We start from the raw sequence: 19912 nt of genomic DNA on the forward strand, positions 1-19912 counted from the left end.
TACCTGAGCAACCTAACTTGCCCTAAACTGTAGTATAAAACTATGTTGCACGGTCCAGCAGAAAAGACTCGGAAGTATTTAAGTGTCAATTTCTTTGGTGTTTTAGACAGGCCCAGCCTTTCATTATTTTTAGCCTGAATTCCCCTGTTCAGAATTAGGATTACCTCACACCCATGGTTTCTGTTTCACCCGGGTTTTGAGCAAAGGTCTTCGCTGAGCTTGTCAACGCTACAGGGAACTGGAGAAATCCAGCATTTGGGTCTGAGCATCCGTGCTGGGGGCTGTAAGCTTCTCTGCAGAGGTGTTTCCAGTGAGCGTTAGGTGGCCACAGAACCACCAAGAGCTTGGGCAGCTCTGAAATCCTTTTAGGACCGGCCCATGGGAAGCAGTTCAGCCCCTTAGCAGAAATCTGGGCGTCGGAGTGGAGACTGATGGCTAGCTGGAGATGTGGCCGATCGCTTCTCCTCTGCCCCAGTCCTCCCTGTTGTCTTCCCACTTCTTGGCTAAATGGGGAAAGGAAAGCTCCTTGGCCGCTTGCCACGCTGAAACCTCCCAGCCCTGATTTATTATCACCGAAACCAGCTGCAGATGTTGGCTGGGCCAGGGCTCTGCTGCCAATTAGGGCGTCTCATGCAGAGATTACTGCTCCGCTCGCCTGGCACTCAGAGGAGAGCATGGCTGACGGGAGCGGGGCTGCGCAATAAAAACGGGCTTTAAAAAGATGAAAAATAGGTTTCACCTAGGCAGGTAAAAGACAAAGCTGAGCGGCTGGAGCAGCGCTCGGTGGCGGGGGGGCAGGGGGGGGCTGGCCCAGATTTTTAAGACTTGGTATGGATTCCCTTTTCTTAGGTCTTTCACTGTGCTAATGAACCCTAAAATTCCACCCTGAAACTTGCCCAGCCAAGTTGTCCATGTCCACGTGTGGTTTGGGGGCTTGTGATTTGTCTCGGGCTCACTGAACGTCTGGCCGGACCGTTCCTGTACTTACGTGAAACCCGCAGGAAAGCGGGCCTGGGCTTCCAGGAGCTCTGCCAGCTGTACGTGGTGGTAGGGAACACAGTTTTCAGGGAATGCATCTATGAAAATAGCTTTACCTAAACCTATGAAAAAGGGCAGGAGGAGGAGAGGACACTGAATGTCTGTGATGTACACACTGGTCGCAGGACAGGTATTTTCTTCTGCTAGTAACCCGTTGCTTAACTCCAGCTGGCCACAGTTCCAGATGATCCAATTCAAAATTAGTCTGATGTAGAACCTGATCCTTTTTAATCCCTTTATCCCGCTTCTATTATATTTTGGGTCTACCATAATTTGCTGAAATTACAATGATTTTGTAATATCGTACTTTCAGTGCTATCCATATTGCCATGTGACCCGTGCAATTCTATGTATATGAGTTTAAATATTGCCAAATTTAGGTTTCAATGGTGTGTGTAGCACTGCAATTGCAGTTTGACAAAGTTAAATATGACTGAGAACCAAGTGAATTAAATGTAGAAAAGGTTATTGGATTGAAACGAATATATGGAGAAACTGAAGAAGAACAAAATCTGAGACAGTCTTATTCACTGACACCATTATTGCCTATAGTGGTAGGATGCTCCTGTAGATAACAGTCATTGTGTTTCTTTTCACCCAAACAGGAAGCCTAAATTTATTTTTCCCTAAAGCTGCATTTTTGTCTTGTTGCAGTTCAGCAAAACAAAGTCTGAAAGGTATTCTGTTACCTTGTTCCTGTCACATACCTTTCTAATATAGGCTTAATACTTTTGCTGTGTTCTGATGCTTCCTGGGAAAAAAATATTCCAGGAGGACTTAAACATGCCTCTGTTTCTAAAGATTTACCCCCTATATTGCATGGTCTTGTCCATCTTTTTATATGCTTGCTATCATTTTCAAAGCTAATAGGAAATGAATAGAACAAGTTATTAGAGTATTAGTTTATAACTCCTTCAGATCTTGATATTTTCTTTTTAAAGCAGCTTGTATTGACCTACTCAGGTATCAAGTGCTGAGCGCTCCAAATGAAATGCAAAAGCTAATCTCAACACTTGACTGGTTGGAATGAATTCCTTACATATACAAGCAAGATCAGAGCCCATTAGCAACCAATATTAGATTAAATGAGACTAAACATTACATAGTGTGATTTTCCTTCTAGAAGTAGTTTATTATTGCTATAATGCAAAGCACTTCTTCACTGCAGTGTAGCTCAAGTGTTTAGTCTCTCCCGGAGAGCTCGTGCGGTGCTGAGCACAGGATGCATGAAGGAGATCCCGCAGCTTCAGTGGCTTATCTGGAGAGCAATCTGATGCAGTGGCCCCAGAAGAACAGAGGGATGAAATCTGATAACCAGGCTTTACCTAAACTTAATAGCAACATAAAAGACTTTATTTTCTCTTTTAAGGTTTGAAATGTATTTCGTTATGAAAATGCGGTGTTGCGTTACCGTAATGCACAAAAGGATTTTTGCAAGCAAAGCCTTCAATAAAGTTTCACAGCTACTGTATCCTCTGGACAGTTGGACACTTGACGGGACACTTGAGAACAGCCGAAAACACACCTACAGTTAAGCCAGGAAAATAAGTGTGAAAACTGCTCAAGATGCCTTCCTAATGGCAAGCCATGGGGCTAGCCAAACCTCGGTGGGACAAGCAGGAGATGCGTCCTCACCACTGGCACAAGTCTGGCTTGTTCACGTTCTGGGATGGGGCACTGGAAAAACGATTATTTCTTTTGTCTGTCGTTGTTTACTTGTGAAACTGAGAATTGATTCCATGTAGTAGGAACCGCTGCTTGCCACCAGGAGAAATTTGTGTTTGAAATGCCATTGTTCTGCTGCGCTGGGGGCAGAATTGACAAAGCGACGGGTGGCGTTTTCATTTCTAGTTTCTCTAAAGATAACATAAAAATCATGTCAGATCTCATGAGGGGATTATGTGGTGCTTGGCCAGGTGTTTTACCTAGACTTCTGAAAGCCACGAAGTAGCATAACAAGTAACACTGACACAGGCGCTCTCCTGGTCTTTCCTGTCCCAATTATTGCAAACTGCCTTCCCCCCAAAACACCCCCCCCCACCCCTTTAGGCTCTTCAGAAGCCTGTGATGTTGGGCTCTCTGGGCACCAGAGGTAGCTTGCAATCGATGATGAAAACCAAGCAAGGCAAATCCCACACTGTTCTGGGATGCATAGATCGTGCTAGATAGAAATGGTGCCAGAACCAGGCTACATCAAAACACTTCATAAAACTGGGGGAAGTTCTCCTGAATTTTTGTTTTAGAAGAAAAATGTAAACAAAAGCTGTAGCAGAATAAAGCGGTACATCTTCATGCTATGATCAAGCGTGACGATAGATTTTCAGTCATTTATTCTAATATTGATGTATTTTCTGTAGGACAGTATGGGCGTATATTGTTAGACGTTTGAAGGTGAAGTAGTGTCTTAATGTAATCAAATATTTCAGTCAATCCTGACTTTAAGTTAGTTAATGTATTTTGGAATTTGAGTTTCACTCTTTTTTTTTTTTTTAATTTTAGAATCCCAGAGTTCTTTATAATTGGAGCTCCGTCTCCTCCATCGTCCACTCCTGTGAGGTGGTACAATAGTTTTTCAGGAGGAACATGCGGTTCATACAGCACTAACCTAAACTCATAGTTGTAGGCAGCTTGTGGAAGGTGGCCCCATACGGGCAGGCTGTCTGTGTGCTCTAGATCAGAGGAGATGGCAGCAGTATGCATATACTGGGCACATACTGATCAACTCCAAACATTAAATATTATTTTTAAGATGAGGTGAATCATCCCATCTTGAAATAATGCCCCTATCTTCCCATAGGCTGGGGAGGAATTTAAGTGTCTTGTTTAAGCCAGGCACCTATTCTTCTGGATGCTAACACGTGGTGGGGATGCATTCCTGCTAAGTGGTTTGCACAGGGTCCAAAGGACATCATCTGCAACACGAGGAATGGTCTTGGATCTCCCCAGACCTAATAAAGTGCCTTAACCATAACATTATTCTTTCTCTTGGTAATTTAGTGGTGTATGGAAGCGTTTTATTAGTATGTGGTTTTGGACAAAACATAAAACATTTGAGCAGACCAACAGCAACTGCACTTGTACAGTTGGTAAAAACTGAAGACAATGTTTTATTAGTAAGCCTTCGTGGGTGATTTTAATCTCTCCAGCTTCTAATGGAAAGTAAACTGCAGCTGGGTGGTGAATTGCAGCAGGTTGGCTCTTCTGTTGTGCATCAGCAGCGAGGTCGGCAGCTCTTGTCTGCTGAGACCTGGTCCTCCAGGCACCGAAGGGCTCTGCTCCTGCTGAGCCGGGTGGGAGATGCTGCTGGTTGTTTGGCAGCAGGAATGCACACTGCAGCATCTGCAGGTTGTGCGTTTTCCACATTCGATGTGAACCAATAAAACCAAGCCTATAATATACAAAAACAGGGGCTGGGTAGTTAATGGTGAGACTCTTGCCTGCTTTGTGCAGCAATATTTCATTTAATAGGGTGCTACATAGTGCAAATTCACCATTTAATTATAGACTGTCAGAATTCATGTTCATATTTGCAAAGTTGGGTTAATTCTCTTTACGGTATTTGTGCTTCCCAGTCAAAACAGGAGTCACTTTCTTTCACAGCATACAGGTTCATAACAGGGTAAGATTGATGGGTAGAGAAGTGCACCTACTATAGGTTGATAACCTAGGCATTATTTTGCTACTAGCAATTTATTTTGGGTAGACATTGAGAGATCAAGTGAAAAAACAGATTGCAAAGCAACATGGAGAAAAAATTCACACTACTGAAGTATAATCCCTTCTAAAGGACGGACTTAGCAAAACTGTCCCTGACAAAAGAGAAGCCAGGAGAAGCTGGTGGGCCAGGGGTGACTGGAACATCTCATCGGTGTGCTGGGCTTAATTGGGCTCTTTTGGTGCTTGCACGGTTTTAATAACGTTTGGAGATGTAGAACTGAAGGCAGTGGCTTCTGTTTCTGATAGATTCCTTTGCACTGAGATTTAATGGATTAGCCAAAATGATGTGAAAAAATGGATCTCTGATTTATTACCTGCAATTTTTCGCTTACTGCAGCATTTTTTTTTACTCAATCACAGTGTTTTCCACCCTGTTAAAGTCTTGTGTGAATAAGTGCTATGTTGTGTTTCTGGATTTGCCCGGAGGGCTCATCAGAGGACCCTTTGCCTACAGTCCCCACCAGGCCATTTAAACAGGAAGTTTAATTTTATAGTATTAAAAAAGAGAAAACGGTACTTAATTATCTGGCTGTGAAACAGCAGTACTCTTTCTTAATTTTAGTAGCTAATAAAATGCTGTTCCTGCAGTTAACTACTTCTGGTCCAAATGCACTACAATTTTGGCTATTTGAATAGAATATTTTATGAACTGTTATATATTGCACTACAGTTTTTAAACTCCACTATGACATATTTCTCTCAAGATTTATTAGCATTTTTTATTTAAAACAATATATTAAAGAGAGGAGAAAGAGTAATCTTAGCTAAAATTCAAATATTAGAAAAACATAACATAGACCAAATCTTTTCATTTAACTTCCCCCCCTCCCTTCTCCTCTCCCACTGTTGCTATAAAAAAGTTTTTTGGAACAACAACCCACACCTGCATCATTAATTCAATATGTCTTCCAACATGACTCAAGCCATAGTATCAGTTTCAGGGGCCATTTGCTACTTAAATGACTTTATGAAAACAGAACAATGAACTGCCCCTATGCAGTCCTTGCATTAACTCCGGCTAAAATAAACCCCGGGATCGTTTATGTCCCAGTGTCTTTTATATCCCTGCTCCTTTCCTCACAGTTGCCGTTGTGCCTCTTGCCCCCCGAGCGCGCGGGCTCTCGTTAAGCGCGACGCTGTTGTGCTGCGTCTGTCCTCAGAAACTCGTTAGTGCCTAAAGCGTGTCTGCGCCAGGGCAGGAGCCTGGCTGGGGGCTTTCTAAATTGGAAATGGTTCGGGGAGCAGGCCTTTTGTCGCAGCTGGTGCTGCTGGGGTTCCAGTGCGGGGGCACGGGGTGGGCAGCGGGGCCAGGAGGCCTAAATCTGGATTTGGACCAAATGCCGAATTAGGGAACGAGCAGCACCCTCAGCCTGGTGTCGCCCGCAGCAATGGAAGCGACGATCTGCAGAGAATTCACTTCAGTTTTTGAGCAGAGTGTGGGTGCTCCTCGTGTGGTGTATTGGGCCGGGGGTTGATCCAGGAGGCCCTCAGAGCTCAGTGGGGTCGGTCCTTCCCTCCGTGGGAAGGAGCCCCCAGGTCGCGCTGGCGAGGCTCTGACTTTGCTCCCAGCCTGGGATGCTGACAAGGAGTTGGCTTAAGCACGGAGAAGTGAGATCAGCTTCTGCATCTCTTCTGTTTCTGCCTTTGGTTTTGTTCCAAGCAGCAAGAGGGAATTCCCTTCGGAGAGATGGGGATCCTGCAGCAGGCGCTTTGTGTTTGTTCGCCACCCTTTGAGCTGAAGCGCTTTCTAAATAGGAAAACCACAAGAGGAAAAAAAAAAAAGTCAAAACAAGTGGAAGAAAGAAGAAAACCTCGTGCAATCCAGCACAGCTGTTCACATTTCCATGCCCTCGTGAGCAGGAGCACGTGGAAGATGTGCTCCTAAGGAGATGATGCCTAAAGAAACAGTGATGGGGCACCCAGCCTCGGAGCACAAGAGGGAGCACGCCTGGGCAGCTGATTTCAAGCCATTGCAGTGAAATGAACAGGAAACTCTAATCACAAAATGTACGTTCAGCGTCATGTTCTCAGCTTTCTTACCTTGGAGAGCCTTAGACATTTTGCTTCGTGTTGTGCAGAGCTTTTTTCTTAAATGACTCTAAATCATCAGCAGGAGGTTTCTAATGGGACATCAACTTCTGTCCTACCGAATCTTTTTTTGGCCGTTTTAAAATAGGAGGACATGTGAAAGGCAGCGTTGGCTCCATCACTGCGATGGCCTGTGTTCTGTTGGCGTGGCTGAGGATGGCCACTGAAAAATAGTTTGCTCTTTAGGTTTTGGATGGGAGGAAAGCCTCGTAGAAACTCAGTGCCACTCTCCAAAATTCACCTGCTCTTTCTCAGGAGCCAGTTCTCATGGAAGTAGCTCTCATTCCAGGTGTGCGTCTTTATGTGGTGTGGATGCCCACAGGTGGGGAGCCACCAGGCATCCCTGGTGCTGCCCCTTGGGAGCACCCTGACCTGGCTTCACCCAGGCTGGAGGGGAGGGTGGCTGCGGCAGGGTCCTTGGAAACGGGACTTGGAAGGGGAAAACAGGAATCGCCTCCTGATGTTCTACAAATATGCAGCAAAAGCGGAATCTGCAACTTAAAATCATTTAATCAGATTTATCCTCAATTTAAGTTTATTCCTACCCATGTATTACACCTCAGAGATGAACTCGTCCACATACTAAGCCTGTAACCATTCTCTCTGATCTGGGTATTTTATGCAGCTTTAAATATTTGCTGTTCATAATGAAAATGCTGTGGTTGTGAGTGCCTCTTATAAACTCTGCGTAAACAGCAGCCTAATGGATGTGCTGCTCTTTGTCTCCTCAAATGTTTCTAATGTCAGTTTTTAACGAGACTGATCATTCTGAGGGCTCCCACGTGGCCGGTGTTGGTCCAGCTCCTGAAAACTTTCCCAACTTATTCAGGTAGTTCTCTTAGGTGCCTCTGGAGACACTAACATGCCAAAGTTCTCCCGGGTCCCACTACCACACTGGGACCTTTCATCTTTCTGGCTAATGTTCACTGCAGTCCAATTAATGGCACATCAGCACGTCACGATGCTACCAGCACTGACACCTATTGCAAGCTGGTGGATGGGCGGGTGCTGTGAGGAGTGCTGTTAGCTCCACTTTACTGCCGAGAACCGAGGCCTGGGTCCTCAGATTATTTCAGTAGGGACCGTAGTGGTGAAAACAAATGGATGGGAAATCTGCTGTGAATTACAGCGTGCAGCTGATGGGAAAGTGATGCTTTAATGCATGTGAAGAACTCAGTGAGGAATTTGCCAAGTTATGTCCAAGAAGGCTGTAGTGTGGGAAGAGTAGGACTGTGGTCTTCAGAGATGCAGGTTTATGCTTGTCACAACTCCTGTCAAGTCCTTTATGCCCTTATTCCAGGCCAGTTTGTCTCCTCTTAGCAGACAAAGAATTGCATATTCAGCGTGCAAAAGCCATGAGATCACTGCCATCCTTTCACAAGGCTTTGTGACTTTCCAGTAAGATATTCTAGATGCAGATCCTCAGCTTCTCCCATGCCAGGACCACACAATTTTCCTCCCTTATCCATGCACAATCTCCTTGACTCCAGCAAGGTCGTTCTTGAGCTGTACAGGCATAAGTGAGAGTCCCTGGGTGTCCTGTCTGGTGGGGAAGAAATTCAGAGTAAACGACACAGCCCATAATTCCTTATGAGTCAGGTCGCTTATGATGGAAATTATCATTTGTTTGCATAAGGGATAATACCCTAGTGAGCATCTGCTTAATCTTAGCTGTCACTTAGCAATAGAGGATATGCAATTCATGCTGCCCCCCACTGTATCTAGCAGGAACCAGTTAAAAAGGAAACTATTGTCATCAATTACATGAGTCAATGTTTTAGAGAAAGTATCCTCCACAGCGGTGTCTCCATAATTTAGATGAGTGTAGTTAGTTAATTTGCAGGCTTTAAGAGACTCGGGCAACTATCAATATTAGCCTTACAAGCATATTGTATACCAGCACAAACAAATGAGGTTATCATTGATATACAACAGTCTGTTAGAAAGCGTGCTGCAGTGGAGTGTTCTCCCCTACACATGCTCTTTCACGTGTACATGTGGAGGAAATGCATCTAACAGTCTCCCGCTCTGCATAAAACTTTTTTTTTTGTTAGTGCTGCAGCTTCCACACTGCTTATCACCTATCCCAGGCATGGCTATGAATTGTTTGGGGGGAAAAAAAAAGCTGCCTGTTCCCTTACAAAAAGCTGCTGCTGCTCATATCCATTCTGGTTTACTCACCCTTAATATAGTCATCTAAAAATCTTCCCAGATCTATTTTGAGTACTGCCTGAACACAAAAATATTTCTGCAACAGAAAGCATCTTTTTGGAGTATTTAAGAGTCTTCAAGGGCTAAATTGGGATTGGATGAGATCCAAGTTTTTGAAAAGCACAGGCTTTGGGGCAAGGGCTTTATAAAATCTGTAGCAGGGAGGATGACAAGGAAGCTTCTCTGTTTTAAGGAACACCACCTTTTAGTTCTATACCTCATACTTCTACCTGAACCAGAAATGATTATTGCTATGGAAAAAAAAAACAACACAAAAACACCACCAACAACAAAAAAAACAACAACAACAAAGACCTCCACCAAAGCTGATAAAGTAATGAAAAGCTGTGATATTATTCAAAAACAGACTTAACATATCTGAAACATAAAGACATCCAAAATGGCTTACATTTAGCAGCGGAGTTTCTTATTATCTGTTATAGACACCTTGAATTCTAGGTCCAGAATTCAGAATTGAGAGGAAATGGGTTAATCAAGAAAGGCTCCAAAAGATATCTCTGTGGGACAAGGTAGCAGCAGGTAACTGTCTGCAGAAGGTCATGTGCAGCCCTACATTGGCAGCTCTAAATCAATGAACGAAACCCAAACCAGGGAGTCTTAACAAAAGAAATCACTCCTTGAGTGCTCTCAGAGTCTGTTGGCCAAGGGCGTTGAGAGGAGCTGATGGACGGAAGGGAGTTGAAGCGGAGATCTTGGCCTTGCCGTGTGGCATATGGGGATCATTACCAACCACCTATAAAGTCATCCTCTTGGCACACACACACAGTAAGCCCAGAAAGAAGTCTGAAGTACAGCAAGCATTACTCTTTTTTGATCCAAACTATGGGATGGCAAACTGACTTGTTCGCAGCGAGGGGAAGCCTTTAAGCACTGGGGTAACACTAATCGATTTCAGAGGAGTGGAGGAAAGAGCATGATGCTAATTGGTAATGGCTGGACTTCATTAATTTTAGACAAAATGCCTGAGACGCCATGTAAATTGTTAGTATTAACCGTTGCAGTGGTGATTGCTTAACTTAAGGGCATAGGATAAGGAAGTCTGGCTAAGGTGTAACCCGATATTAGATGTTAGACGATAAAAATCACGCACATCCTGCCTGGGGCAGCGGGTCTGTTCTTGGTTCTTCCAGCTGGGACGGGCTCTTTGGAGGCCTAAGATGCATCCTAGCACCTCTCTGGGGAAAAAAAGGCCTAGCTGCCATCTGAATAATGCTGGAAAGAAAGATATTTAATAGGCATGCAGTCCGTACGGAACGTGCAGTAAAATGGGCTGTAAATAAATAGATGAAGAGACCCTTGTATGGCTGTGGGAGAGAAAGCACAAAATCCCAAAGCTGGTCAAGTATTCTTGAATGTCAAACTTGACTGCAATTTTAACGAAAAAATTAACCTACGTTTCTGAAATCTGTCCGTGACTTTCCAAGCAAGTTCCAGGGAGTTTCAGTACAGATGATTCTGCTCTTGAGAGATCAAAAACTCCAGTCCAGGTCTCTAAGCTCTCCCTACCTTGTACGTCCTATCCTCCTGGCTTCTTCCTTCCCAGACCTACAGCTGTGCCACTGGATAGGTGAAAGGCAGGAAAATCCCACTGCTCTGCTTTGTCCCTTCAATATTCACACATCCTCCAATCAGCTTTAAAGAGAAGTCTGTAAAAAATTCAGCAAGACCAGATTGTCCCATTTTGGTCGATGTAACAGCCGTGCTGCAATAACTTAAGGACCTTGGTGAGACCGTGGGCTTTTCCATCAGTGTGAGTGCATTGCTGAGATGTGTATTGATTCATCTGGAAGGAATGACGTATGCAGCAAGCATTGGGAGAGTTTAAGACATACGTTTGGTAAAAATATTAAACTGTAGAATCCTGGTGGGCCCCTTCAGTATTAATGTCTGTCTCTGAATGAGAAAGAGGTCTCAGAAGTCCTCCTAAATGTACTCTTTGTCTCCATACCATAGAAAGCAGCACGCCCTTTAAGAGCAAGTGGACTGCATAAGGGAGAACTAGACTCCAGTCACTCCTTTGGTTTTTGACTCCTTGTAATTTTTTTATTAAGATAATGCACCATTAAGTAATGCCCTGGCCAATATGCTGATTGCTTGCTGTTATTTCAGATGTCCGTCAGTGCTAAGCAGCCATTAGTATTTACCCACCTGAACGTTATCACTGTGTGCACTTAGTAACCCGGATTCATTTGCCATTATGTAGATTTCTTTTCTTTTTGTGGTCGACACGCTCTTTCTTTAAAGACAACAACCCAAATAAGCCTATTAGGGCTGTGAGCTTGTCAGTGATCCCTGCTAAGCGGGCTGAAATCAGAATGTTTGCGCTTCGAATTTGCTCAATTGGTCCTTTTCCATTATTCGACCTGGATTGCTGCTGTTCGCCACCCTTGTCCACTGCATTAACTGTCTATTACCCTGTTTACCATCGTTGTGTTAAATGCCAGCTTATGAATGTCAATTTGTTCTCCAATTAGCCATGCCTTATTGACTTGCCCTTAGACTTTCAAACATAAGCTTTCTGAAGTGCCTACCACTATAAAACTGATTTGTTTAATTTTTTAAAGGGATATGGCTTTAACGTGTCCTTTTAGTTTAGTTATCTCGGTTACCCGTGTTTAAGGTCTGTTGTTTTGGCAGTGAGGCTCATTCTAATAGCTTCATATCTGTGTTAATATTTTGTGACAGTTTATGTACTTACCTCGTGCAGGGGATGCATTCATTTCCTTCTCCTGGATGTGGCATGCTAGCAGGAACCTGTTAAAGATGCAAGCGTTTCCCAGAGGTCTGAAAGTTAAGTACAGGCGGGTTTTGTGGAAGGAAAATTAAGAAATCCTTTTGCCTGAGCATCTCTCAGATATTTTCCCTGCTATATCTGTGAGCGGGGGCAACCAGCAGTGGTCCTGAGAATGCGGCATGGGCAGAGGGCACAGAGAGCCCCAGCTCTTGGCCCTGCAGGGCAGGTGAGCACCCACATGCAGCACATCCCAGGCCTGCTGCAGCCTTGCAGGGCCAGTGTCGGTGCAGGGCTAACCCATTACCCTGGGGTGTTCGGAAATAAGAAACAAGGAATTGCATCACGAAACATCGAGACTCCAAATGACGTCCTGTGGGGGCCACCAGCAAACACTAAGCTGAATGTGTTCATTATCACAGAGCTGCAGGAGAGGCTTTTCCTATGGGATCAGCCATATACTGGTTAGGGGGTTAAAAGGGGTTGAAAACCAAGGGGTTAAAAACCAGGCAACCTGGTTCCAACTTTTCTCAGGTTTCTCCAAACAGTCTGCTCTGGACACCTCTGGCAATTATCTCATTGCTGAATGTACCTAGAGGTAGTGCTTGGTTTGGGCTAACTGTTTGAGTGTTTACTGGGAATTATCTGCCAGGAGACAGAGACAATAACACACTGGCACAAATGGTTTATTTTTCTTTCCCCACTCCTAACTTCAAACATCCTTTTCTGCCTTAGCTCTCCTCCTTCCAGCTAGAAAAGGTCCCCTTTGATTTAGAAAATAACTCCAGAAGGGATGACACCAGTAACTTTTTTTTTTTTTACCGAGCTCTCCTGGCTGTCCAAAGATTGTTTAATTATCCATTGTAAAGGATGCAAAATCAGAACCTTGTTAAAAAAGTTGTTAGGGAGGGAGGAAATCCAGCTTCTCCATCTTTTAGACTCAGTTCACGCCACCCTAAGGGAACCAGGGTTAGATCCCCACCTCACAGGGCTCAGCCTGGTGTTGTCACCCCCAGGCTCTTGCACGCGGTGAGCTGGATCCTGCCTTTAGCCACCAGATTTTAATTGCCATCAACTGCTGCGTCAAGCATGATGAAACACATACGCTAAATTAGACTTTTAACATTTTAGCCTTTCATTTCCTCCTGTCTATGGCAGCTTGTCTTCGTGTTTTATCAGCGATGCTTTCTGCTCCGTCTCTACAAAAAGCCCTGTGCGGTTTGGTTCGCTGGTTCCCCCAGCACCCCAAATATTGCTTTCTCTTGTTGCTGTGTTCATCCCAGGTCAGTTCTGACCGATTGTATCAGTGCTACCACTGAGAAAAGCACGAATCCTGCTTCAGCTCAAGTCAATTAGTCCAAGATTTCCCCTCTTATGGAAATTGAATCTGCCCTCTGAAAATAACAAATCTCTCTGTCATCCTCAGAGGGTTTTTTTGTGTGTTTATTTTAAGCAAACTATCCACAAAGTTACTTAGACTTTCTGAAGAGATCTCTGGGACAAAAGTACAGAGAGCTCTTAGGAAGGAGAAGAAGAAAACAAATTCTGTGGGTTTTTTTCTGCTTTTTTTTTTTTTTGGTGTAGAACCGTATATGACAAGTGTTTTTTGGCATCAGAACAGTGTCAATAAATGGCTTTTGCAGTTATCTAAATGCTTTAGCTGTGCTTGGGCGTTTAATCTCTTGTAAAAGCTGTTTATTGCCTTCTGTATTGCTCTGCAAGGCACATTATCCCTTAAGTATATGAATGACACAATTAGTCCTCTTAGCGACTTACCAAAATACTGTTGATTAAAGGTCAAGCATAAAAATTCAGATGGCACTCTCCTTAATTAAGAAAACTGGCCCTGCTGCATAAAGACCAGCGTCTGAAGGGAAATCTTAGGGAGAGGGGGAGAATCAAACGGGTTCAGCTCTGTGGTGAGGATAAATGCTCTGTGGCCACGTTTGGTTTCTAGGTAGCAAATTGAAATCACAAAAGGTGTTCATAAAAGTCCATTTGACTATTAGTGATCTTCTCAAAACAGATTGTTAACTTCAATATGCTGTAAAGTGTAAGTGGCATTTATAGGTGGCATCACAAATAACAGGCAATCAAACCTCATTAACACTGTAGTTTATAATTGCAGATTACTGTAATTTGTGAGGTATTCAGGATTTTCCAAGGGTGTTATTTCTACCATTGGGAGCTAATGAACAGTGGTAGAAATTTACTGTAAGTTTAGCCTCGTATTTTTCTGTAGAAAACAATTGACACTAAAGACTTCAACCGTAAGTTTTTTGGTTTGTTTTATGAAAAATCAAAAATCAAAACTGTTGCACTGAGTTTTGTTTGGGTTGGAGGGCTGAGAACCCAAACATTTCTGGTAAATGATGTTCACCTATAAAGGCTGCCTTTAATCCCTCCTCTTGCAAGGAAAGAAGTGGCCAGCAGATAATGCTCTAAGGAAGAAAGCAGTTCATGTCTGCACTTTGAAAAACTTTCTCATCATCTCTCTAGCAATTTAATAAAAGAAATTCATCTTGGCTTGCTTCTTTACTTTCTGTTTTTGATGTCTAGGCAGCAAGCTAAATCGTTTCTTGTAACTGTTCTTTGCAATTTCAACAAATGTGGGCAGTTCAGATGGCTATCCCATAAGTATTCAACTTCTGGCTATACATCCAAACTCTTAAATGTTTGAGGTTAGCCCTGCATTTATTTGCTTTCAAGTAGCATTTGATTGGTACAATAAAATGAATGACACATGTTCTTAGTATAAATTAGGAAGGTGTCCAAACCACAAAGGTTAGAGCTGAGTTCCCCCAAATTTTAAGGATGTTCATAATTAGGGATTTGAATGTGCATGGTGTTGCATATGTATGTGTGTCTGTGTTTGGGATCTAGATAGTCCAATTAGGAAGGAAGGTTTTGAGACCTCCAGATGTTACGTTTGCTCATTCAGGCCTCAATCGTACATCGTTTCTTGTGTATAAAGCTACCTGCCTAGTAAATTAGGTGTGTGACAACAATCGGGAGCATGTAGCTGTTACAGATCATAGGTGCGACTCGAGGCAAGTCGTTCAGCTGCTTTTTAAAGACATTTCTGTTTTTTCAAATCTTGATGTGAAGTGTTTACTAAGGTCTTGCTTTTTTTTGAGGCGCCGAGTAGCTGCTTTAGCGAAGAGCTGTGTATGTTCAGTCCTCCTGAAAAGCTGGTGGTGGGTACTCAGAAGCTGATGCAATCAGTGGTCAGTTTTGAAATGTGGAAATTTCTTACTGTAAGTGTAAAACAACATTTTATGAAGTGGGGAGAGCTGTAACTCCTTCCTGGCAGTTTGCTGCAAAGGAGAATCCACAAGAAACCTGTTGCATCCTCCTCTGTTTGTCATCACTTCTGATGCCACCCTAGAAAGCAGAACTGCATCTATTTGTTTTGTGTGGTCTTTAAGGGAAGTCTGAAATCAGGTCTTCTGAACTGTTAAAATAATTGAGGCATAAATTGAGGCTGAAAACCTTTCCTCCAAGAGGAAAAACAGCTTAGGTTTTGGTCCGTGGTTCCGCTCTTTTTTACCGGGTGTTGTTTAAATTTAATTTGGATGTAAATGCTGAGGTAGATTAAACATGTTAGGACCCAGTTGTCATACAGAACACACTTTTCCTACCCTGACATTTAGACAGTATTAATGGATTTCAAAGCCTCCTTTGTCCCAGAACCAGCTATGCCACAGTTACTAATGTGATTTGATCTGCAGAGCTGCCTTTGCCGAGTTTTTTTTAAGTCTTGTCCCTGAGAATGCCTGAATTGTGAATTCAGTTCTTCCACAAACCTTCTCCTAAAGTTAAAAATAAAAGTCCTGTTTCAAAACAATGCTGGCGGGCTGCTGAAGAGATCTCTTCACATGAAGCCTGCTGCTCAGCAAACAGCGTAGGGAAAAATACCCTCTAGCAGTGGACAAATATTAGTGGATTCTAACCACCATCCACATACTCTGGGCACACACCAACTATTTAAAAGATGAAGACGTGTTATACGAATTGGTTTGATTTGCAGGATTGTTGGATTTTGGCATTGTGAGAACCACTGCAGCACATATGTACTTAGGTGCTTTGAGACTGAAGTTGTTTGAGGACTGCACCGGTGCTCCAGGAGCATCCTGCCAGGCTTCCAAAACATAAGATTCAGGCTTCAGTATCTACCGCCAACAGGAGCTGCAGCAGGAGTGAGCAATGCTGCTTAAAACAAAACTTAAAAACACCCAGTAGCGGCTGTGTACTTTCATCTAGCATGCCTCAGGACAGCCTGCAATTGCTTGAAGATTTGTCTGTACAACAATGACAATAAAAGATGTACGAGGTTTACTTTTTGACTGCTTTCATGGTTCACAGGCAGAAATAAAAATGAATTCCCTCCAATTTAAGTCCTTCAGCCAAAAACATGTCAATTTGCAAAGCAAAAACCAGTGACTGATATTCTTGACAAAGCTAGTTTTGCTAATTTTAGGAGATATCCCTAAAGGTGAGCTTGGAAGGATGTCATATCTGACTCTTATCTTTGAATCCCATATACTTATGTTTATTAAAATCAATATAATCCATTAGCCTACATTGTTTCCATTTTTAATAATCTATTGATATATTGCCTGGGCTTTTACGGGACTAAACAAATTTCCTCTTTATGTGCCCTGTAATAGCCGGAGGTCAGGCTGGTTGAGAGCAGTTGCTGTATATAAATGTTTATTTACTGCCTGACTACTGATTGAGAACATATCTGGTCCACAGGCTTCAGATGGCTTTTAAACTAGAGATTTATGGCTTACTTCCTGTTTTCCAGACATAGTACACCATTTTTAAATAAAGTAATGAATGCAAGCTATTGTGAGAATAATAGGCAGGGATTGCACCAAACCCCACGTTTGAGAAGGTGGGTTACCCGGACCCCTGTTATTTCATCATTCATTTGTTTTCTGTTCAAGGGGGTTTATGTACGTTAAACGCTTCTGATTCTCTCTCTGTGCTCGCTGTCTTTTTAGCCAGGAGCTGCCCTCCTGCAGCGGCTGAAGTGCCCGCCCCAGCCACTCAGTGGCCAAGGCGAAGCAAGCTGGAAATGCGTAACGAAGAACCCGACCCGTTTTTGCCCAAAAGCTGTCACTTTCTAGCAGCTTCTCTCCTCTCGGCCCCCGGCACAGTGAAGCATTCCCTTGGGGGCTTGGCTTTGAGCGGGAGTCCGGGACCCTTCTTCACGTGGTTTCCTGCCTTTTTGCTCCCAGCTGACAGAGCCTCGCAGGATGTGCTTATTTTTAAGCCTGTGAAAGTAACAGTTGAAACGGACTTGTCTGGCCTGTAGCTCTGCTTGTCTGGTTTTTGGGAGCCACGTTACACGACACACCAATTAACCAGGCTCGTGTGGGTCCTGTATCCCGTGTGGGATACGCATCTGCTTCATCTGTTAAACGGTACGCGTGCTCTAGACTTTCCTCTTCCACGTAGAGCAGTAGCTGAAGAAAGTTTCAAGTCCCTTTTAGCTTTTTGTTCTCCAGAAGTGTGAAAATTCACCCACCAGCAGAGTGCTGATCGCTCCTTTGTCCCTGCTGCTGCACGACAACGAAATCACGGTTTTATCATATTGTTGTGAAAAAAGCCCTTACTGATAGTTACCTGAAGTTGATGACAACAAACAAGTGACTAATATTGTGTCACAGCTGTGACAATAGGACATTTGTAACCTTAAGTCTTCATAAAGTTCCTGGTCTCAGACTGGAATCTGCTGCACAGCCGCAGTCAGTGGGTTTTCAGTGACGAGGCATGATTTCTTATGGGAAAATTTGCCATCATTCAGGACATTCCTGCCTCTCAGGGACCCTTCCACGTGTAAATCCTGATAGTCTGAATTTCTTGGCGGCAAATCAGATGCGAATACAAGAGCAATTGACTGTAATTGTCCCCTGGGGATGGGATCACTTATTTATTTGTTTTTACAGTTCTCATTCACGCGGTGAATATCACTTCCCTCTGGACACGATGCGGTTTAGAATCATCATTGTTATAAGGATGTTTTACATCCTTGCGAAGATCTGAGGATTTAAGAGTCGAAGCAGAGCTTGCAGGAGGCAGCAATTTAAACAGACAGGCGAGCAGAAGGTCTGCTGCTGGGAGCGCGGCTGGCCATAGCACGCTTGTCTCGTGTGCTGAGCCAGGTTTCCCACTACTGACATCGGCGGGGGAATTTTTCGGCTGATTTCAGTGTGTGTGTTTGTGGGGATTACACGTAGTGCTGTGATTACCTTTTCTCCCAGGCTGTTCCTTGCTTGATGGCAACCTTGAGGGGCACAGGCTGGGGGACTGGCCGCTGCCTACTGGGCAGCCTGGGGAAAGCCAGCTCCGGTTTGGACGTCCCACAGTCACATTAGCCAGCTCTCTGGAGGCTCTTTAAGCAAGTTCTGTCGCAATATTATCATGACAGTGGAAGCTCTGAAGGCTGCTTTGTGCCCCTCTGGCTCAGAGGCAAAGCACTGTAGGCTGCTTTCTCTGGTCGGGGGTACGAGCACCCTGCTGGAGCATCACCGAATCCATAGACCCCTTTCTTGTGAGGAGCTCCAAAGAGCTGCAGTAGTAAAGTTGGCTTGTAAGAATGAACCAGCTCAGTCCCAGTTTTTCTTGACCAAAAACATTTCACAGTGTGTTGCTTCAAATAAGAATAAGGCACTGGATCTCTCCCTTCAGGAAGAACTGTGGCACTCAGGCAGAGATCTGTAGAAAGAGCTGCTCAGGCTTCCTTGTTTGTTACGGGGGGTTGCTAGTGTTGGTCTCTGGTCCCTAGATGATGCTGTTCATCTGCCAGGGAAGGTTTTCGTGTTAGAGATCTAAATAAGCCTTTGGCAATTGCAGAATTTCGGCGACGCTGCAGCATGGCAGGAGTTGAAACAAACGTGCCAGCTCCCTGCTTTCCTTAGAGTGAAACGGGGGTGAAGAGAGGTGGCTGCAAAAGCATCCTGTTGGAGTAGCTCTGCATCACAAATGTAGGCCGTTTCTGGGAGTTTTATGTGCATTTTTAACCTGTTATGCCATAAAAGAGTCCTAATCAATGCAACACATAGCACAGTGTGGATTGTGTGCTGCCTGGGGCACACAGAGCTCCTTCACGGAGAATATGCTCATTAAAACGTGTAATGACAGGCATAACTCCCCAATATTTTGTGTGTTCATTAAACGTCTAATTATATCAGCATTTTCTATAATAAAAAATGTGGCATTCTTTATGGACGTACTTGGCACCAGCAAGAAAGGGGCAGGGAGGGGCTGGGCCACTGGCTGCCCCCTTGCACTGCTCGCAGGAGTTCCTGGAGCTTTCCCACCGTGGCTCTGCGTAACGGCAGCACAAATGCTATGGCAAGGGCCTTGCTTTTCTTTGGGCTGTGAGGGATGGAGCTTGTTGCATGTGGGTACTGAGAAGAAGGAAGAAGCGAGGGAAAAGTCAGCATTAAGGGCTTGATTCAACACCCATTAAACTCAAGTTGAGAGTGATAGATTTTAAAAGGAACCTACAGATGCAATAGCTACTTAACAGGATTTTCAGGAGCACTTGGGTGTCTAATTCCCATTGATTTCACATGAGGGAATTGGCCTTCATTTGTAGGACACGATTTACAAACAGAGGTTCTTCCATGTGTAGATCCCACTGATCTGCAAATTGCTTGGCAGCAAATTGAATGTGAATATGAGCACAACTGGCCATGATTGCCCCCGGGGCAGGGGATAATTTCTTTGTTTTTACAACACCCACAATGTCCAGTAAACACAGTTTTCCTGAAGGGATGATACAAAGGGTTCCAAGGAGAGGGAAGATCCTGGCTGCTCTTGAAAATCCTGGAATGCGTTTTTAAACGTCTGAATAGTTTTAAAATTTTGGGAAGCTTTCCATTGTCTTCTGGAGCAATACTCAAAAGTTGAGAGGCTCACCCCAGCTCTTCAGACACCATGAGGGGCTGGTAGTGATGCAGAGGAAGATTCAGCTTTGGCAAAGTCCTTCCTTTGAGGAGTAGGAAGGAGAGGATTTGTCTAAACTTCCAGATTCAATCTGCTGCTAAAAAATTCTTGGGCTTGTAAATAAGTACACATTTTCATTAACAT

At 43.9% G+C, this 19912-nt stretch overlaps 1 long non-coding RNA gene across 5 annotated transcripts in view; it reads left to right on the top strand.

Annotated features, from left to right (window-relative positions):
* Positions 1 to 19912, top strand: part of LOC136786873 (uncharacterized) — a 135294-nt gene that overhangs the window by 82456 nt on the left and 32926 nt on the right. Inside the window, exon 14 of one of the 5 annotated variants that reach the window (XR_010826398.1) lies at positions 2408 to 4042. The exons of the other annotated variants lie outside the window; for them this stretch is intronic. This is a non-coding gene — a long non-coding RNA (uncharacterized lncRNA). Of the gene's footprint in view, positions 1 to 2407; positions 4043 to 19912 lie in introns of those variants that run through there. 5 annotated transcript variants of the gene reach the window in all.

Source organism: Anser cygnoides, chromosome 23 (genome assembly GCF_040182565.1).
Source record: "Anser cygnoides isolate HZ-2024a breed goose chromosome 23, Taihu_goose_T2T_genome, whole genome shotgun sequence".
Classification (NCBI taxonomy): domain Eukaryota; kingdom Metazoa; phylum Chordata; class Aves; order Anseriformes; family Anatidae; genus Anser; species Anser cygnoides.